The sequence below is a fragment of the Megascapheus bottae genome, chromosome 9 (assembly GCF_031878675.1).
Source record: "Megascapheus bottae isolate mThoBot1 chromosome 9, mThoBot2.hap1, whole genome shotgun sequence".
Taxonomy (NCBI): Eukaryota; Metazoa; Chordata; class Mammalia; order Rodentia; family Geomyidae; genus Megascapheus; species Megascapheus bottae.
The window spans coordinates 21,569,257-21,590,401 of NC_143517.1; the positions used below are offsets into that span (position 1 = coordinate 21,569,257).

Genomic DNA, 21,145 nt, shown 5'->3' on the forward strand with positions numbered 1-21,145 from the left:
ATTTTTTGTAAATGTCTCGCCAGCTATGCATTTTTCTTCGGATGGCTCTGTATCTCAAAGTTCATAGAAAGGTGTCTGTAAGAACACTAACAAATATTGACTAAAGCACACTAGAATATGCTTTTGCTACTTTTTCTTTGTACTGTTCATATTCCTCGAGCATATATAAAACTGCATTTGTTATTTTCATTAAAATAATGACATTTAGAACAGACATGTTGCTATCTAGGGCAGGCAAAACTTATAGAGATAGAAAGTAAAATAGCAAAAACTTATAGAAACTTACAGTAGAAAGTAGAGTAGTAGAAGGAAAGAGAGGGAGAAAAAAGAAGCTATTTAATAGGTAGAGAGTATTGGGGAAATTAAAAGTACTGAAAATAGTAGGAATAGCAAATGACACAAATTACATACTGTGCAATCTACACTTGAAAATGATTCAAATAGGAAAAAATCGATCATTTGCCCATTTTACCACAGTGACACTGAAATACAAAAGTGTGTCTGCTGTTTTTCTGATCCCAGGGTTTGGGGTGGGACATTGTGACAGTAGATGGATAGGAAACCAATATGGCAGATGAACCTGGCAAAAAGCTGGCTTCTCCAGCTTAGCAGTGGCACAAATGGAATGGTATGCATTTGACTCTGAAGAGACTCATGGGGGGATTTCAGGAATTTGAGCAGGACCCAGGGAAGACAAAGCTACCAAATAGCATTGAACACAAGAGGGGCTTGAGTTGGAAAGAATCTTTCTTTTACCCCTGAAAGTCCAGCAGGTAATGGGGACTTTCTTTTTCTTTACATTTGTGAAACTGGCCAAGGTACTCTGAACTTCGTTACCACTCTTGTATCAGACTTTGCTCCGTATCCTCCCATTCTGCTAAGAATCCTGTGTTTGGCTCAGTGATCTAATAACCATTCCAAGTCTTCATCTGTGTAGCCTGGAGGCTGTAATCTTCTGAGAGGAGCAGTTTGGTCAGCAAATTATGGGCTGGAGATAGGAATTCAGGTCACACCTCTAGCCCATCAATTCCAGGCCCCTTAGAATCTTTGTTGTACACTGCTACCATGGTGATGCTGGGTACAACACCTGGGCTAGCAAGCAGGACCCTGTCAAAGCCCACTTTAGCAATGCAAGGGGAAAAGAGGGTATCTACAGGATCATCTGTGATCAATTAAAAGACAAGAGAAACGGGGGCACCATTGGCTCATGCCAGTAATCCTAGCTATTCAGGCTGCTGACACCTGAAAATCACAGTGCAAAGCAAGCTCCACACGCAAATATGACAAACTTTATCTCCAGTTAACCATCAAAAAGCTGGAAGTGGAGGTGTGGCTCAAGTGGTGGAGCAACCCCTTTGAGTAAAAATGCTGAGCAAGAGTTTGAGGCCCTGAGTTCAAGCCTCAGTACTGGCTTGTTAACATGCATGCAGGTGGGTGTGCACACATACAAACAAACACATGCAAGACAAGGCCTAATCTGAGCCAGTCAGACAAAATGTCTGACTTAGCATTTAGAACACAGGCTAGAAACACTGGGAGAGACCAAGGGAAGGGGTGACATTATCCAAAAAGAAATGTACTCTTTACCTGACTTATGTAGCTGTAAACCCTCGGTACATCACTGCTATAATAACAACATTAAGAACTGTTTAAATTTAAACAAACCACAGAGGCTGCAAATGTAATTTTGAAAGCATCAATATCATGACTTTTATAAGGGCTGAATGTTCAAGAATCTTTGTAAGTTGCTCTCTGATTCTTTATTCTGGGGCGTGATGACCAATGAGAATGTTGGCCTCCATTCCTGGCCCTTCTTGGGGTTTATAATTACAGCACATCCACAGAGAACTCCCAAACACCCTGGACAGGACGAGCAAAGACCAGCTGTTTGCTCACAGACCTCAGAAAGAGCACAGAGTCTGCAGACAGTAAACATGTTCTCATATTAGCATCTTTTCTCACAAGCACTGCGCTACACCCTTAATACAGTCCTAAGAGTCAACGTGTCTTCCCGGGTGTGTTTCTCTTCTCCACTCTGCTTAAAAAAAAAAAAAAGTAAAGGGGAAAAAAAACATGGAGTATTAAATTTCACATTCTGTGATCTAACTTCCCATTTCCCACTCACAAACAAATGACATCTGGCCACTCTCAACAATAAACTTGGAAAGATGAGACATTTCCTGTTAGTTCTCCATGTAACCCCTGCTTAAACTTTCAAATTCCTGAAAGAATTGCCTGAGAAATAAATGGATCATTAAAAAGTGAGGAAAAGGGAGAAGAGAGGAGCTAAGGAATCTGGTAAGAGCTGTCTGGCCGTTCATGCTAGTAAGTTTTTTAAAGCAGTATTTTCGTAGGGTTTGTTTGTTTTCCCAAACTGTTTGAGCTCTGAAGGACCACAACAGGTTTGTTCTCTACAGTCACCTTGCAGATTGTGAAAATCTCAATTGGAAGAACTTTCCAGCAACCTAAGGGATCTCATTTGATGAATTATCCATTATCTTCAATGGCGGTAGAAAAATACTACTTTAAAATCCTCATCTACTTTTTTTTAAGCACCTATTTATCTACCCTGATAATTCCTAAGAAATTACACATGGCCTCAGTCTCAAAAGATGACAACATTATCTATTACAACGACATTTCCAAGCCAGAGTTTTCTTCTTCCTCATCAACCATTGGCTATTTCTTCTTGGAGGAACTTCTTCTTTCCAGTTAGCATGACTAAGGCTGGTTAGCCTCCCTGAGACACCTCCCTTCTCCACACTTTCTCTTTCAGTCAGTGATAATAGTTTCTTCCAGACTCAAGCTCACGGGGTAGTTTTGAGGGACTCTGCTGTTTCACTTCCCAGCCCTCAGAGACCATGATCCAATTTATCACTTGTTCTTACAACCATCAACATTTTGATGACATGCCTGACAAGTGATTTCCTGAGAGGTCTCCCTCTTCCACTTCCTTTTTCCAGAAAGGTATGCAACAGCCAATCTGTTCAATACATCTTTTTTTTTTTAAGGCTTATCTAAAGGCTAAGACTCTTTTCCCTTAGCTTTTTTGCTCAATGCTGGTGCTCTGCCATTTGGGCCACTCTTCCACTTCCACTTCTGGCTTTTTGCTGTACAGTTGGAGAAAAGGGTCTCATAGACTTATTTCTGCTTGTGGGAGAGAGCTAGGCTGGGTTCCTATTGTTTCAGCGCCATCTTGCTTTCTCTTATTTCTGCTTGGCCTGCTTCAAATCAAGATCTTTGGAGCTCAGATTCCTGACTGGCTAGACTTACAGGTCTGCTCCAAGCCCTTCTGGCTTGTCCAGTGCATTCTTAAAGAAACACTCATCAAGTGAACTTTGAGGACATTGACTATCATCCCCAAGGACCATATGTCAATGGTTTAAGTCCAACCTGTGGTGATTCGGTGGTTGAACCTTTAAGAGGTGGGGCCTAGAAGAAGGAAGTTTAATCACTGGCTGTGTGTCTTGAAAGGGATATTGGGACTTGGGCTCTTCCTGTTTCTCTATTTTTATGAAACAGAGTAGGGGAAAGGACTACTGCACACATTCCTGCCATGAGGGACTGTGGTACTACAGGCCAAAGTGTTAGGGCCGAGTGAGCATAGTTCGAGAGTTCTCTTATTGTTAATATTTTCTCCTTCTAAGTTGCTTATATCAGATAGTCTCGAAGCTCACTAACTCAATGAGCAAAAAGCCTACACAGTTGTAATGGGCCAGCCCCAACTGTGTTTTCAGGAATACCTTTCAGGAGTGCCCTGCACATGCTTTAATCCTTCATGAGCTATGTTTAAACTTCTAAGTTTTAAGGAAGAAGTCCCACATTTTCTTTTTGTATCAGACCCTGCAAATCAGGTAAGCAACCCTGCCTATCTATGTGCCAGGTCCAGACTGCTTAGCTGGGCATTAAGAACTGTTACAAGTAGGCTGGACTTTCTCACTATTCTAACAAGCACATCTTGAGTTCATCCCTCCAACTTTGCTCATTCATGTTGAGAATTTATTGTAGCTGGAATATGCCATACTCATCTTGCTTCCAGTTCTTGGGTTATCCAATTCCTTGCTCCTGCCTTTTCTTGCCTTCCCTTCCTTTCCTTCTCTTCTTTCTCCTCCTTCTCTTCTTTTCCTATTTATTTTTGGTGCCAGTCCTAGAGATTGAACTCAAGGCCTAGGTGTTGTCTTGAGCTTTTTGTTCAAAGATTATACTCTACCACTTGAGCCAAAGCTGTATTTCCACGCGTCTTTGGTAGTTAATTGAAGATAATAGTTTTAGAGACTTTTCTGCCTACGCTGGCTTTACATTGTGATCCTCAGGTCTCAGCCTCCTGAGTAGCTAGGATTAAAGATGTGAGCCACTGCTGCCTGGCTTACATCCTTTTCTTTTTGGTCAGTCGTGGGGCTTGAACTTGGGTCCTAGAAACTGTCTCTGAGCTCTTTTTGCTCAAGGCTAGCACTCTGCCACTTTGAGCTACGGAGCCACTTCCACATACATTTTTCTAATAAACCTTATTTTACAACCTAAATCTTGTCCTTTCCATGGGTAAGTAAGTATTTGAGGCTAGGTAGGGAGCATGCCTCATATAGCAACATCATCCCACAGTTTGTTTCATGGTGCAGGGTTGATAAACAACTGATCATCTGATTCTCCTATCTCTAAGATGTTACAATGTCTCCTGTTGAGAAGTGACTGCTCAAGATAAAACAGGTTAAAATTTGTTCAGACAAAATGTAGACAACTGAAAATAGTCACTGTGTACCTCGTTTACTGTATGGGGTGTTTATTAAATGAATATTTGATGCCTGGCACTGCTCCATTCTAAGCAGTAGAGAGACCACTGGTGGAGTGGTGATGCAGTAATGTTTCCACAGACACATTTCCTGGAGTCACAGTTCCAGCGCCATCCCTTCAAGGCAGTATGATTTTGTACAAGTTATTTAACTTCTTTGTGCCAAAGTTCTTCCATCCAAAAAAATGGAGATAATGACATCCAAAGCTAAGGCAACAAAAGAAAACATATAAAGAGTAGACTCCCCATCAAAATTAAAACTTTTGTGCACAAAAGGACATTATCAATAGAAGGAAAAGAAAACCTACAGAATGGGAGAAATTGTATATCTAATAAAGGGTCAATATGCAGAATATATGACAAACTCTGATAACCGCCAATTCAAAAGTTGAATAGGCATGCACCTCATTGGCAGAGAATGCTTTCCTTTCATGCCCCTGGCCCTGAGTTTGATCCCCCAACACAAAAGGGTGGCAGGGAAACTGGGCAAAGAGCTTGACTAGACATTTCTTCAAGGAAGATATAGTAATGATGAATAAGCACATGAAAAGATAGTGAATATCACTGGTCATCAGGGAAGTAAAAATCAAAACTATAGTGACGTATGATTTCATATCATTTAGGATAGTTATTGTTTAAAAAAAAAGAAAGTAGAAACTACTGGTGAAGGTGTGGAGAAAGTAGAACCTTTGTACTTTGGGGCAGTATTGAGAAAGAAATGTGGCAGGTCCTTAAATAGTTAAACACAGAATTTCTATATGACCTAGATATCTTTCTTTTGGGTTTACACCCCAAAGGATTGAAAGCAGGAACTCAAGGTGTTTGAACAGCCATGTGCATAGCAGTATTAATTCACAACAGCCAGGCATGGAACCATCCAAATGCCCATCAATGGAAGAATGGATAACAAAATATACACATAATAGATTATTCTTAGTCAGCTTTCCAGAGGGGTTTAAATTCTGACACATGCTACCATGAATATGGACCTGCACTCAAAATGAAACAAGCCAATTGTAAAAGACAAGCATCCTATGACTCTGCTTATATGATGTACCTAGACCAGATGTGTGTCTCTCACCCACATCCTCTGAAAAGCATTAGTTTGAGCACTTCTTCCATGTGACAGAAACTGTCATAGGACCAACTATACTGTCACTGGGTCAACCGCATAAACAAAAATGGTGACATCATTGCCAGATGTACCGAAGTGTCCATCCAGTCTAGAGGTGAGGGGCCATAGATTCTTCCTGCACTGAGAAACCCCTTAGCTAGCCACTAGTATAATGAGCCACTAGACTTTGGCAATATAATACACAGAAAAGACAGGAAGAAATCATAGTATGGGACAAGCCTGTAGTAAATAAAATACTGCTTTATTTGAGCAATGGCATTATTCTAAAAATGTCCTTGCTGTGGTTTGAATGTGGCCTCCTAAATGCATGTGCTGGGAACATACTCCCAGAGCCACGATGTGAGGAGGTGGGGCCTAATGGGAGGTGTTTAGGCCTGAGGGCTCTCTCTCACCACACTGGAGAAGGATGTAGTAGGAAAGATCTCCCAGAGGAAGATGTAGCAGGAAAGCTGACATCCGATTTGGCAGAGAATGTGTGGAGAAAGAAAAACCCAGCTTCGTGGAAGTTCCTACAATGAATATTGTTGCAAGAGGTCAAGGCAACTAAATACATTATTTTAACAATTCTTGTTACTATTACAAAGATGACATACAGAGGAGTTCTTAAATAAATCAGGTAAAGAGTACATTCTTTTTAGACACCGTCACCTTTTCCCTCTATCTCTCCTAGTTCTTTCCTCCCATCCCACACACAAGTCATATTGTTCATTTTCAATGCAGTTTGCCCTGAGGACCCCTGCTGCATTTGTTCCCCCCTGTGTCTATTTCTGTGTCCCTTCCTTATCCCAAAAAGATAGGTAAACAAACAGAAAAAAAAGAAACAGACAAAAAGAAAAGAAAATAGAAACAGCAAAAGGAAAAAAAGCTTCTTGTTTCCATTTCCTGGAGTTCATTTAGTGTACTACTTTTTTTTTTGTCAGTTGTGGGACTTGAACTCTGGGCCTGAGCGCTGTCCCCAAGCTCTTCAGCTCAAGGCAACCACTTTACCCCTTGAGCCACAGTGCCATTTCCGGCTTTCTGGTGGTTAATTGGAGATAAGAGTCACATGGACTTTAGTGCCCGGACTGGCTTTGAACCTCGATCCTCAGATCTCAGCCTCTTGAGTAGCTAGGATTATAAGTCTGTAATCCTGGTGCCCAGCTTTAATGCAGTACTTTTGATAATAGATTTTTTAAAAGAGACAGTGTATCATTTATTGGAAAATATTGTTCTAGTATTTTCCCCACAATATATCTGCATTTTCCTCAAGAAGTTTTTCTTTGGTTTGTTCGGGTTTTTTTTTTTGTTGTTGTTGTTTGTTTTTGTTTTTGTTTTAACCAGGCCAAGTCAGAATCAAGCCTCAAGGAAGACAATGGCGTTCTTGTCTTCATCAGTGTTTGCTGAATGCCACAAGTACTGAGGTTAAAGTGTGAGAGACAGACTCTGGGCCCAGAAAGAGTACAGTCCACAGGATAAGGACTGATACTCCTTGAGGAAGAAAGGAAAAAGGGTTTCAAAAAGAAGAAGGTAAATAGAGATTCCCTCCTTGAACACTTGTTTGTTAAACTTGTCATTTAAAATATGATGTAAAAATCAACGTTAATAAATTCTGTAATAAAAAAAGTAAAATAAATAAAATAAAAACCAAACACCAAAAAAAAAAAAAAGAAGAAGTAGGAAGAGAGGACTAAATTCTACAGTTCAATCCAACCAGCCAAAAAGCACCAATGGCTCCCACCTTATTCCAAGCCAAGAACCCATGAGGCTCAGCCCCATCTGCTTGGCCTCTTTTCTCCCTGGCTTCAAATTCTACCTCTTGTTTCTCTCCCCTCTCCCTCCCTCATTCTTTCCCTTCCTTCATCCTGCCTTCCCCTCCTTCTTTCCCCTCTCCCATCAGCCACACCGGCCTTCTGCCAGGCCCACCAGCTTCAGGGCCTTTGAACTCGTTGCTCCTTTGGAATGTCCCTCTCAGGGACCTCCTCAGGATGCTTCTTCTCCACCTCCCACCCCCTGCTGAGCTGTCAGTTTCTTTGGGAGTCTCTCCCCACCCTTTTTCGCCTCCCCGCCTGGCATACAAACTCCATTACACTTTCCGGCTTCACCAGTCTCTCCAAAGGTTCTGTAGCGATCCCCTAGAAAGTCCAGAGACCGCCACTTTAGAATGCCCCGAGAGACTGATTAAATCCAGCTTTGAGTCCAACACAAGCAATTCTACTGCAATGCCTCTGGAGAGGCACCTAGAATTCTGGGTTCCATGATTTTTGTTTGGTTTGGTTTCATTTTGACAATTACTGAGATTTGACTTCAGACTTTGTGCTTACTAATGAAGTTCTAGCCTTGGAACTCTGCATTTGAAAAGGCACCTCTGACCATTCTGCTACCATCTAAGGACACTGTTGCAAAAAATACATGGAAAGGCAGTGAAAGGTTGTAAATAAAAAATGACTGAAGGCCAGTCACTGGTGGCTCACTCCCATAACCCTAGCTATTCAGGAAGCTGAGGTCTGAGGACCATGGTTTGTAGCTAGCCCGGGCAGAAAAGTCTATGAGACTCCAAGTCATCAGCAAAAAGCCAAAAGTAAATGTGTGGCTTAAGTGATGGTATGCCAGTCTTAAATGAAAAAGCTACCGGACGCTGCCTAAGGCCTGAGTTCAAGACCCAGTGCTAGCACACAAACACACAAAAAAAGTGACAAAATTAATGGGACTTGCTTGGCAAGTCCCTGGGATTGGTCCCCCAGAACCCCCTCCACACACACACACAATGTGGCAAGATTAGATCAAGCCTATAAGAGGCCCAATCAATATGAAAGAGAGAGTAGTTTTAGTAAATGATGTTTTATGGGCATGTGGCCATACTTACCATCTGTTCCTCTAATACATACCATGAGGATGCTGCTTATAGAACCTAGAGCCTCAGATGTGATAGGCAAGCACTCTACTTTGGAGAGACAGACCTAGGTCCCCATTCCATCTGTGTAATTTTATTTTGGGGTGGTGCTGGAGTTGGAAATCAGGGTTCCCTACTTGCTAAGCAAGTGTTCTATCACATGAGCTATGCCTCCATCGTCCTTTGTGTAACTGTTTATGTTACTTCATACTAGAATGGCAGAGTTCAAGATGATGAGATCTATAGGTTCCACATCCAGATGCATTTGTTATAAGATCAAAAATTACATGGGGTCAGGCCGGGAGCATGGCCTAGTGTTTGAGTGCTTGCCTAGCTTGCATGAAGACCTGTGTTCCATTCCTCCATACCACGTACCCCAAAAAACTGCAAGTGGTGCTGTTGCTCAAGTGGTAGAGCTCTAGCCTTGAGAAAGCCCAAGGATAGTGCCTAGACCCTGAGTTCAAGCCCCAGGACTGGCCAACAAAAATACATGGGATTGGAGGAATGATTCAAGTGTCAAAGTGCCTGTCTGGTGAATATAAAACCCTGAGTTTAAATCCCAGCAGTTCCAATTTTTCAAAAACGGAAGAAAAAAAGTGCTTCTATCTGTACTGAACATATGCAGCTGTTTTTCGTTGTCATTATTCCCTAAACAACAAAGTTCACAGCATGTATGTCAGCTATTAAAAGTCGTCACTTAAGGTGAGGTTACATGCACATACTGCACCATTTTATATAAGGGACTTGAATATCCACTGATTTGGGTGGGGGATAGGGGGGCCTGGAATCAATCCTGTCTCCAGTATCAAGGAATGAAGTATATTTACTATATGGTGCTTTTCAGAAAAAGCTTGCTGCCTCTCAGTCTAAATGAAGGAACTGGAAGTCAGGAGAAAAAGAGATCGATATTTGGAGCCAAGATTAGGGAGGAATGGGGTGGTGTGATGAGGGAGCTGAACGCCAGAGAATCTACTCTGACATCAGCAGGTAGGACACACACTGAGAGAAACCAGCTGGGCAGTCCAGCGAGGATAGAAAAGATGACTCCCCAGACATCTTTCCCTCTCTTCTCCAGGCTCAGCATTCAGATGCATTGAGGTTTTCTGCAGTATGTCCCCATCAGGCTGCTGTTTCCTCTCAGAAATAAGACTACCAGCTGTAGCACAGGCAGCCAGACACTCAAAAGACATTATCTCATTTATTTACATCACTCAGCAAGAAGGTGGAATTATTTCCGTTGTACAGATGGGAAAAATGAGGTTCAATAATTCACCCAAGGACAGATCTGCCCAGGCTCAATTCTCAGTACTATCTACATCTTTGGCCAATTTAAAGATCTTCTGTGCACTTTTTTTTTCATTTTTCATTTTCTCTTTTTCTCTTTCTTCTTTCTTTCTTTCTATTTTTTTTGTCCTAGGGCTTTTTTGCTCATGAGCCACAGTTCTAATTCTGGCTAGCTGGGTAGTTATTTGAGCTTTCCTGCCCAGGCTGGCTTTGAACCTGAGTAGCTAGGATTCCAGGCTTGCACCAGTGGTGGTGGCTTTGCTATGTTCTTTATTTCTTCCTTTCTCTCTCTCTCTCTCTCTCTCTCTCTCTCTCTCTCTCTCTCTCTCTCTCTCTCTCTCTCTCTCTCTCTCTCTCTCTGTCTCTCTCTGTCTCTCTCTCTCTCTCTCTGTCTCTCTGTCTCTCTCTCTCTCTGTCTCTCTCTCTCTCTTTTGCTGGTCATGGGGCTTGAACTCTGGGCCTGGGCCCTGTCTCTGAGATCTTCAGTTTAAGGCTATCACCCTACCCGGGAGCCACAGACCCATGTCCCCTTCTCTAATGATTCATTAGAGATAAGAGTCTCACGTTCTTTAGTGCCCCGGCTGGTTTTGAACCCCGATCCTCAGATCTCAGCCTACTGAGTAGCTAGGATTACAGGCGTAAGCCACCTCACCCAGCTTGCTATGTACTTTCTATGGTTTACAAAAGGGATTTTCAAAAAGACTATTCCTGGTGACTTTCAGAACATATTTTTTATTGTTCCTACCAGCTTCTCATGTTCCTCGTAGCTTCCGGTTTTGAAGGCACTTCTTGATCCATAACAAAACATGGCCCTTAATCCCATCTATGGAATATTTTTATTACCAGTTCTTCTGGAGCCTGGCCAAGCCTCTTCATAAGCTAAATGAAATAAATTGCATCTGTTGGCAATTTATTCACGCTGAGTGATACCTTCTGAGTTGGAGTGGGTGATCAAATCTTGGAGGAATCTAATGCTTTACAATCAAGATCCAATGCACAATGCCCCCCCCAACCATAGTATGAAAACAATTTAAAAAGGAGACCAAACCCCCCATAAATTGAGGATAGTTTCTTACATTCATTTTATTTCACAGACAAAGGGAAAGATAAACTAATCTTTACTCAGTCACTACATCTTTTCCTCCTTTGCTAAATAGTATTGCCAGTGTAGTTTTAACATATGTAGGGGGAAACATTCACCTTGGTCTGGATGTAGTAGTACGTGCCTGTAATTTCACCTTGTTAGGAGGTGAAGGTAGAGGACTGAAGTCCAGACTGGCTGGGGCATAACAGCAAGGAAAACAAACTATAGGAATAAATGGTTGTGGGAAGTAGTGCTGTGGCTCAAGTGATATAGTAGGAAGCCTTGAGATGAAGAGCTCAGGGACAGTGCCCAGGCCCAGAGTTTGTTGTTGTTGTTTGTTTGTTGTTATTTGTGTTGGGGTTTTTGTGTGTGTGTGTTTTTGCTCTTTTATTTTTGTTGGTCTTGGGGCTTGACTCTGAGTCTGGGCATTGTCACTGAGTTCTCCAGCTCAAGGCTACAGCTCTACCATTTGAGCCACAGTGCCACTTCCAGTTTTCTGGTGGTTAAGTGGAGATAAGATTTTCATGCCTGGGCTGGCTTTGAACCATGATCCTCAGGTTTCAGTCTCCTGAGAGTAGCTAGGATTACAGGTGTAAGCCACCAACACCCAGACTTTTTTTTTTTTTTAGGTTTTTGATGCTGTTGTTGTCATTATCATTTGTTTGTTAATTATGTAGTTCCCGGCTCCTTTTTAAAAGTTTTATAGTGAGTCTTTTCTAGTTTGAAATTTTACACCTTTGTACTTAAGGTTCTTTTTTCCTAGCCAATCTGTATCCAGCTTTATTAAAGATACTTTTCATAAACAATCATGGTATTTCAGGCAGGACATGGGCAGACAATTATTTTTTAAACAGTATACAACAACTTTCAAACTCCCTTCTTGAATGGTCTACCAAAATCAGAAAGCCATTATAAAATCCAATGACGTCTTCATCTGAAGCTCTGAATAGGGGAGTTTAGAGTGAGGGTTGACATTTCACATTAATCATGTTAACAACTTTTCACAAGCTAGTCCTGACTTTCAGGAAATGAAAATGGCAGAATTATCAATCTGAAAATTCACAATTTAGAAAAGGAAACCACTGCTCTTTTAAGGAACATCATTTCAGTGATGCCACTGTGAGGTCCAGACTGCCTGGCACATTGGAAAAACCAGTTGGGGAGCAAGGAGGGTCAAGGTAACAACTAGCCTGTGGATTTAAGGGAGAGTTAAGTCTATGCTGAGGATGGAGAAGGAGGAGGACAAAAGTGATTTTGAGTTTTCTCACCTCACAAGGTATTTGTGCCAAGGTTGCTGTGTGTCAACACAAGGGAATTCCTCCTCCGGGAAGCCAACAAGAAGCCTCTCAAAACTAGCAGGGAAAGGTGTTCTCTCTTATTTATCCAGTTTTGGAGACATTCTGCTAGTGACAGATGCTCCTTTTCCCAAAACAAGTGTTCCATGTGCTAACAACATAGCTTAAAAAAAGTAAAACAAAATTCTGCATTTTTATAAAACTTGATAAAAATAGTATTTCAAACTGTACAGTCACAGCAGTACACAGTTATCAAAAATGCACACACTTTCACTTGGCGTCTCCAGCACCTTCAGCTTTCTGTGCCTGGTCTGTTTTGGCATCTCCACTTTCTGCACGGTTATTCCCATCCTTACCAGCATCAGCTTTGCCCTTCTTCCCTTTGGGTACCTTCTCTCCCTTCTCTGCAGGGGCTTTTTTAGGCTTGGGCTCTGGCTTTGGAGGAGCAGGTTTAGCAGACAACCTGGTGGATCTTCTCTGTGGCTCGTCCTTCATCTTTGCTTTATCTCCTTTAGCATCACCTTCAGCCTTTCTCTTGGGCATGGTAGGGGCGGGAAGGAGGCACTGGGAGAGGATGCAGCCACTTGCAGCTTTGGTCAGTGCAGGGTGGGGGGAGAAGCCTCTCCTTCACACTGCTCAGTGCTTAAGTTTTAATTGTGTCATTTTGTATGTTTTCAAAATTGGGACATTTATCTGCCACACACACACACACATACACACACACACACACACACACACACACACACACACCTGAAACTGCACACTCACACAAACCCTGAAATTATATACACATACACACAAAACCCTGAAATTATACACACACACATACATGCACACACACACACACCTCAGAAGGCTTATGACCTAAACAAACAAACAAACAAAAAAACACACATTAAAATTAAAAGAAAATGTAGAGATTTAAGGTCCTCAAAGTGTGAACTATAGAGGGGAAAAACAATAATTTTTGTTACAACAAAATGACGTCTCCTAGCTAAAAAAAGACACCATACGTAACGTATAAATTTTAGCAGCATAATGAGAAAAAAATAACATTGAGCCAATACTAGAGGCTGAAACTCAGAGCCTTACGATTTTCCTTAGCATATTTGCTCATGGCTAATGCTGACACATGAGTCATATTTCCACTTTGAGCTTTTTTGCTTGTCAACTGGAGATAAAACGTTTTCAGCTGTATCTTCCGGTGCTGATTTTGAACCATGATTCTCTGATGTCAGCCTTACAAGTAGCAAAGATTACAGGCATGAGCCACTGATGTTTGGTGAGAAAAATGATCTTCTATTTCATGGAGCAAGGGACTGGTTAAAAATATAAAGAATTTTTACGGATTAGTAAGAGAGAAGTAATCTAATTTTGAAATGGTCAAAAACTACCCCTAGGTAATTTCAAAGAGAGAGACTTACATAACTAATAAACATATGAGCAGTTACTCGGTCTCAGCTGGTTGGGATGATGCAGGCCTACAGGCCCAGCACACAGGAGACTGAGACAGGAAGATCATGAGTTTGAGGTCAGCCTGTCTCCAACAACATCAACCACCACAAAAGTTTCTGAATTTCCCTAGTGAACAAGGGAATGCAAATGAAAACAATGCAGTCTTAGCTTACACCTATAGCAGGACAACATTTGAGTGTGATAACGTCCCATACTTGTGAAGATGGGGAGCCCTGGCAGTGCATGGAGGGTGAATCAGAACAATCTGACCCTTAGGGGACAACAATTACTGCATCTATTTTCATTGTAGAGCCTCTAACTATCATCTGGTGATTTCTCATCTCTGCAGCTTCTCTAAAGAAACAAAGAGGCCGGTGCAGACTGTACAGTTTTGCTTGTAAAGGTTGAGGAGCACAAATGTCTAAGCAGAGGGGAGAGGCACAAAGTAACACACAGAACATTAAGAGAAATGTATCGGCTGGGTGCCAGTGGCCCATGCCTATACTCCTAGTTACTCATAGGTGTAAGCCACCGATGCCCAACTAAGAGCACATTTCTTTTTGGACAATGTCATCCCTTCCCTCTCTCCTAGTTTCTCCCTCCTGTCCCCACCCACGTTACATAGTTGTCTAGTGAGTATCCCTATTGCATTTATTCACCCTTTGTATCTCCATTTCTCTAGGCCCTCTTATCTCCCCAAAGACATGTAAACAAACCAGAAAAAAAAACCTTCTTGTCCCCATTTTCTGGAGTTTGTTTTGATAATAATAAGAAGAATTCTTATTGTTATTGTTGTTGGTTGTGAGACTTGAACTCCGGGCCTGGGCGCTGTTCCTGAACTCTTCAGCTCAAGGCTACCACCCTACCCCTGAAGCCACAGAGCCACTTCCAGTTTTCTAGTGGTTAATTGGAGATAAGAATCACAGGGATGTTTGTGCCGGGCTGGCTTTGAACCTCCATCCTCAAATCTCAGCCTCCTGAGTAGCTAGGATTACAGGCGTGAGCCACTGGCACCTGGCAAAATATTATTTCACATGATCAGAGACACATAGACATTGCTCCTTTGTGTTTTTCTCCTCAGAGTATCCTCCCTTGGTCTCACTGCAGATGGATACCTAGAGTCCCGTACAATTTATTATGTCTCAAAAGTTACAGTGTTCATGAGGTGGTACCTTGACAGGCATGCAGAATGCAAGAATTACAGGATTCCAAAAGCTTCCACCCAGATTTCAAAGCTAGACCTGGGAAGGCAAGAGAGGTGTAGCAGGTTTTCCCATAAGAGGATAAAGCCTGAAGATGTCAAGGGGAAGCCAAAGCTACAGTGGAGATCTCAGGAACTTAGGTCATCTGTTGAGGAGATAGGCAGAGTCAGCCCCAGGCCACATGGGCTGCAAGATAAAGCAAGGCACAACTGTCTGGTTTTTAACTAGTGCATATTGCAGGGTTTGCTGCCTTCCCAGACAAAACCTTATATGGGCATCTTGTTTGACACCCATAGGAAGTGGTGGGCTGAAGCTCAAAAGGAGGAATGGTGGACATTCAGTCCTAATATTCAATGTCCACATGCGAACATGGAATTAAGAAACTTGAGGGGATGGGTGGGGTTGGGATAGATGTGGGGAGAACAATGAAAGGGGTGACACTGACCAAGATACACGGCACTCATGGATTGACATGCTGAGTTGAAATCTATTTGTATAGCTATTTAAAGATGATCACAATGGGGGCCGGGAGTTTGGCCTAGTGGTAGAGTGCTTGCCTAGCATGCACGAAGACCCGGGTTCAATTCCTCGGTACCATATACATAGAAAAAAGCCAGAAATGGTGCTAAGGCTCAAGTGGTAGAGCTCTAGCCTTGAGAAAGTCCAAGGACAGTGCTCAGGCCCTGAGCTCAAGCCCACGACTGGCAAAAAAAAAAAAAAAAAGATGATCACAATGCATTTGCTGACAAAATCATATGCTGATGAAGCAAGCACTTGTGAGCACTTGAGAGTGTCACAGTGACGGCAGTGTTTTGTCATTTATAGTTGGAGCATCTCATGACAATGCAGGGAAGATATTGCCAGGAGCAAACACTAGTTCAGACACATTGGCCTTACAGGGATGTCACATAGAGGAAAAAGTCTAGGGGTTTTTATTTGTTTGGTGTGTGTGTGTGTATGTGTGTGTGTGTGTGTGTGTGTGTGTGTGTGTTGGGGTTTGAAATCAGGGCCTCACACTCTGACTTGGCTTTTTCTGCTCAAGGTTAGTGTTCTACCACTTGAGCCACAGCGCCACTTCTGACTTTTTGCTGACTCGTTAGAGGTAAGACTCTCACATCTGTGTCTGCCCAGGCTGGCTTCAAATTCTGAGCCTCAGATCTCAGCCTCTTGGGTAGCCAGGATTATAGGTGTGAGCCACCAGGCTCCCAGCTTCTTTTAAATGTACAAATTGTAATTGGCAAGTGTGAATTCTACACATTTCCACCAAACTTTTGGCCTCGGCATCATCGCATGGGCTCAACAGTGGCTGACTGCAGTTGACGCATGCTCTCAATCAACGGGGTGGAGGGAGAAGTAGGGCCACCACAGCGCACCCAAATTATAGTCCTGTTGCCTTGTGGGTTGGTACAGATTTATGAGAACTGCCCCAGGCAGGTCCTAAACAATTGGCTGTGGCTGGTGAGGTCAGAGAATTGCTGCTGCTCTCTGGTTATTGGGAAGGCAAAATGGAATCTGGAGAAGGCTTACTGCTTTGTCCTAGGGTGCTGGGCAAGGTTGCAGGCAGCAGAATCTCAGTCCCACAAAATCTCAGCCCTCCCTTGCAGTCAGGCCCAGAGATTTATGGACCCCCCCGGAGCACAGGCGACCAAGACTGCTCGGAGGAGACCATCCATTGTGCGGGGCTGACTGTCAAATAACATGTTGGGGTTTCTCCAGTGGTCCCAAGACTGAGAGATTACATCTTTAACACATCAATAACTTCGCCTCTGGTTAGCAGGGCTCACTGGAGCATGACTAATCAGCGGATGAAAGTGTCTTTGTGGGGATTAACTTTAATGAAAAGAAAAGGGATAGTTATTTGGGGAGTTTGAAATTGTCCATAAATCAAAGGGAACACTGACAATGCAGGTTCATAAGGTAAGAATGAAGCCATTGTGGGGGAAATTAAGGAACAGCTACTTTTTATATAAATCACAGGTCAGGGTTCCATCGGCTGTGGAGACCATGGGAACAGGACTGCTCCAGGTCTTCAGGTGTAAAGAAGGGACTCAGGAAAGCTGTGCGATCCTTAAGGAAAACCAGATGCCCTGCATCCTTATTAACCCTTTCCCATGGGCTTCCAGAGGCCTGGCCACAGGCTTATTGAAGATTTGAGGCACGAGGTCCCATTTCTTCCTAGTGGAGCTGGCAGTGTCCATTATCAGCCAACTGCTTACCAAAGAAAGGTCCTGTAACTCCAAATCAATCCAGAAGTCCAAGCACTAACTGCATGTAGCTCACAGACCCAGTAAGAAAGATGACAGTTTCGACATCAGACTCAAAAGAACAGCCAAGAGTATCAAGTTCACTCTCTCAGGGGTGGCTGGCACCCCACCTCCCTGCAGTGATGATCTGAGGATGGGTCACCATTGGCATGGGTCTGCCCAAACTATGTAAAACAAATCTAATCAAGAGGAAAATGTTTCAGAAGCCCAAATGGTGATAACTTCCATTCAATGATAGTCCTGTTCTCCTTTTTAGAAGTGTCCATCTCAAGTCAGGCGTGGGGGTACATGCCTGTAATCACAACAGATGAATGACTTAGGAGACAAAGACAAGAGAATCACAAGTTTAAGGCCATTTTGGGTTAAACACCCTGTCTCAAAAAACAAGTCCATTGGGCCGGGAGTTTGGCCTAGTGGTTAAAGTGCTTGCCTAACATGCATGAAGACCCGGGTTCAATTCCTCGGTACCACATATAGAAAAAAAAAGCCGGAAGTGGTGCTGAGGCTCAAGTGGTAGAGCTTTAGCCTTGAGAAAGTCCAAGCACAGTGCTCAGGCCCTGAGCTCAAGCCCAGGACTGGCAAAAAAAACCCAAACAAACAAACAAACAAAAAAACAAGTCAAATGCAGCAGTGGTACTCACTAGACACTATGTTGAAAATGAACTGTACAGCCTGTGGGTAGAGACTGGGGTGGGGGGGGAGAAACAAGGAGAGAGCGATGGAAGGGAGGACACTGTCGAAAAAGAAATGTATTTATGTAACTCTAATTCCTCTGTATATAATAACAATAAAAGAGAAGGAGGAGGAGGAAGAAGAAGGAGGAGAAGGAGGAGGAGGAGGAGCCTCCAGGCACCAGCAGCCGAGAAGTTTGTAATCCTAGTTACTCAGGACACTAAAATTTGAGAGTCATGATTCAAAGTCAGCCTGATCAGGAAGGTCCCATGACACTCTTTGCTTTCAAATAGCCAATAGGTGAGCTGTGTCTCAAATGATAGAGTGCTAGCCTTAAGCAAAGAAGTTCAGGCTCGGAACTTAGAACTTGAGTCCAAGCTCCAGTACAGATACAAAAGCAAATATTAAAAAAAATTAAATAAAAAGCTAATGTGATCAAAGACAAAGAACATCTGAAGAATCGTGATGGCTAGAAGGAGACTAGCAAGATACATGAACTGAATGCACTGTGTCATCCTGGAATTGATTCTTATCTAGATGGAAATACTGCTAGAAATTGCACGTGTCCCATGATTTACTTACTGTCTGGATCTGCAAGAGCTATCTTGCATTTCAGGACTGTACAGTAGTTATGTGAGAGAGTGTTCTCATTTCTAAGGTAAGCACGAGGAGGTACTTGGAGATGAAAGGTTATGCTATCTGCTACTCAGCCTCAAAAGGTTCGGAATCTTTGTTTGGACATCCAGTGTGTCTGTTAGTTAGATTGCTGTTGCTGTTGATGCGGCGTCATAGCTGACAGACCCCACTTAAGGAGGATGGACTCACTCTGGCTCTTGAGTTCTGAGGCTTTGGACCATCATGGAGAGGAGGGGATCTGGAACGGACTCAGACAAGGGGATGCTTGCATTCAAAGCATTGTCCTTTCCCCCACTGTATTCCTTCCATCACCACCCCACCCCACCCCCACCTCTGGGTTGTACAATCCACTTTTTGGAAGATCTTTCCCCTTACAGTGAATCTCTCCAGAAAAACCCAACAGACACCCCCCAGTGTGCTTTACCAAGCTACGTACTTCCCAACCCAAGCGAACAAATTCTAGAGACCAGGAGGAAGACAGCCAAGTATTAACAACTAATGTGCTAAATTGAAAAAAAATAATACAAAGGAGTTAATTATACTAGTATCACAACTGCAGTGTAGGTTTGAAGCTTTTTAAATACATGCATCATAAAATAAATAAACCAGATCTATGTTAAATACTACAAATGCAAGGGAGTGCATAGAATCCTTGAAAGAGAAGTTGTAGCTGAGTTCTGGTTGTTGTAGTGAGACAGTCTACCAGAGGAAATGTGTAGCAGAAAAGAAATGGTTCCTATCCTTGGGGATGCTTTTGACTTCAAGAGTCACACAATTCAACTTGTATAAATCTGAATATCTAGATAGATAAATATATAGATATCTATCTATATAGATATAGCATACAGATACCTTAAATATCTATGTAGACATAGATATATAATGTTTCGGGGGGGTGTCTTTGCAGTCCTGAGGCTTGAACTCAGGGTGCTGTCCTTGACCTTTTTTTTTTCTTTTGCTCAAGACTAGTGCTCTGCCATTTGAACCACAGATACACTTCTGGTTGTTTGGGGATAAGAGTAACATGGACTTTCCTTCCTAGTCTGGCTTTGAACTGTGTTCCTGAGTAGCCAGGATTATAGGCACGAGCCACCTCCTGGCTATATCTCTATTTCTTATCTAGCCGTTCTGGAGCTTGTGAGACTGCCAAAGTAAACACCAGACATCAAACACTGTACAAGTATCATTTCTTATTTCTTGCAGTAGCCCTGTGATATAGAGGCGGCAAAGTGGGGAGACAAAGTCTGAAATGATTTCCAGGTATGGAGCCAGTGCGTGCTTTAGATAAAGTTGTTTTGTTTTGAACCAGGGTCTCCATGCAGTCCAGGTTGGTCTCAAACTCTCAGTCCTCCTGTGTGCTGGCTTACAGGTATGTACTACTGCATCCACCACAGCTAGATCGTGCTTGTTGTTTGTTTTTCAAGGTGAAGTTGGCCATGGGATGTGGCCCTGTGGTAGAGCTCTTGCCTAATATGTACAAGACTCTGGGTTTGACCATAGTACTGGGGGAGGGTCTGGTATTTTTAAAAATTGCTTCTGGTTCTTATGGTAACAAGGAAATGCCACCTCGTACAGTGACCTATAACCATAGAAGGCCTCAAAGAAAATAGGCTTCTATCATACATGCTTTTACAAAATTTATTCCTAAAAAGTAAGGCAAATTCCCAGTTATTCATAAAACATAACGTTCAAAACGTTCTTTCCTTGAAATCCAATGAAGTGTGTAAATAAACAAAATAAATTTTAAAAAGTGTGTCAATAAATCAAACAGCCAGGACGTCATCCATGTCTCCAAGACCAGGCTAGGCTGTACTTCCACAACCTCACCAAGAGCAGGAAAAACATCTGACATCACAGATTCTCCTTAAGATTCCAAACATGTTTGCCCCTTTTATATAGTTTCAGCTCGTTCATAATTCTAGTTAGAAGAAACAAATTAAAATAAAATTAATAGGCAAGAATAATAGCCCATGGTATAGTTTCCAAAATGGCCCATTGGGAAGATAAAGAGAACAGGCTTTCCTCCTCTGTCAGCCAGTGACAAATCATTAGGAATGTGGACATAAGCTTTGTAAGAGCTTCCGGGAGCCAGATTGGCATACCTGGGGCTGGGTCCCTGCTACCAATTTGCTGCTTCTCTAAGTAAAGCATAAGAGAACATCCTGTGTGGATAAAAAGTCATTCACAGCCAGGTGCTGGTGAATCACACCTATAATCCTCACCTCTCAGGGGGCTAAGATCTGAGGATCAGTGTTTGAAGGCACAAGAGTTTATGAGACTCATCCCAATTAGCCAGAAGTACAGCCATGGCTCAGGTGGCCTAGTGCTAGCCTTGAATATAAAGAAGCGTAGGGGGCCAGGAGTTTGGCCTAGTGGTAGAGTGCCTGCCTAGCATGCATGAAGACCTGGGTTGGACTCCTCGGTACCACATTCATAGAAAATAAAGCCAGAAATGGTGATGTG

At 42.6% G+C, this 21,145-nt stretch overlaps 1 pseudogene; it reads right to left on the reverse strand.

Moving 5' to 3' along the window:
- Positions 1–12,723: 12,723 nt before the first annotated feature.
- LOC150058878 (non-histone chromosomal protein HMG-17 pseudogene) lies at positions 12,724–13,008 on the reverse strand (annotated as a pseudogene).
- Between the last annotated feature and the right edge of the window lie 8,137 nt (positions 13,009–21,145).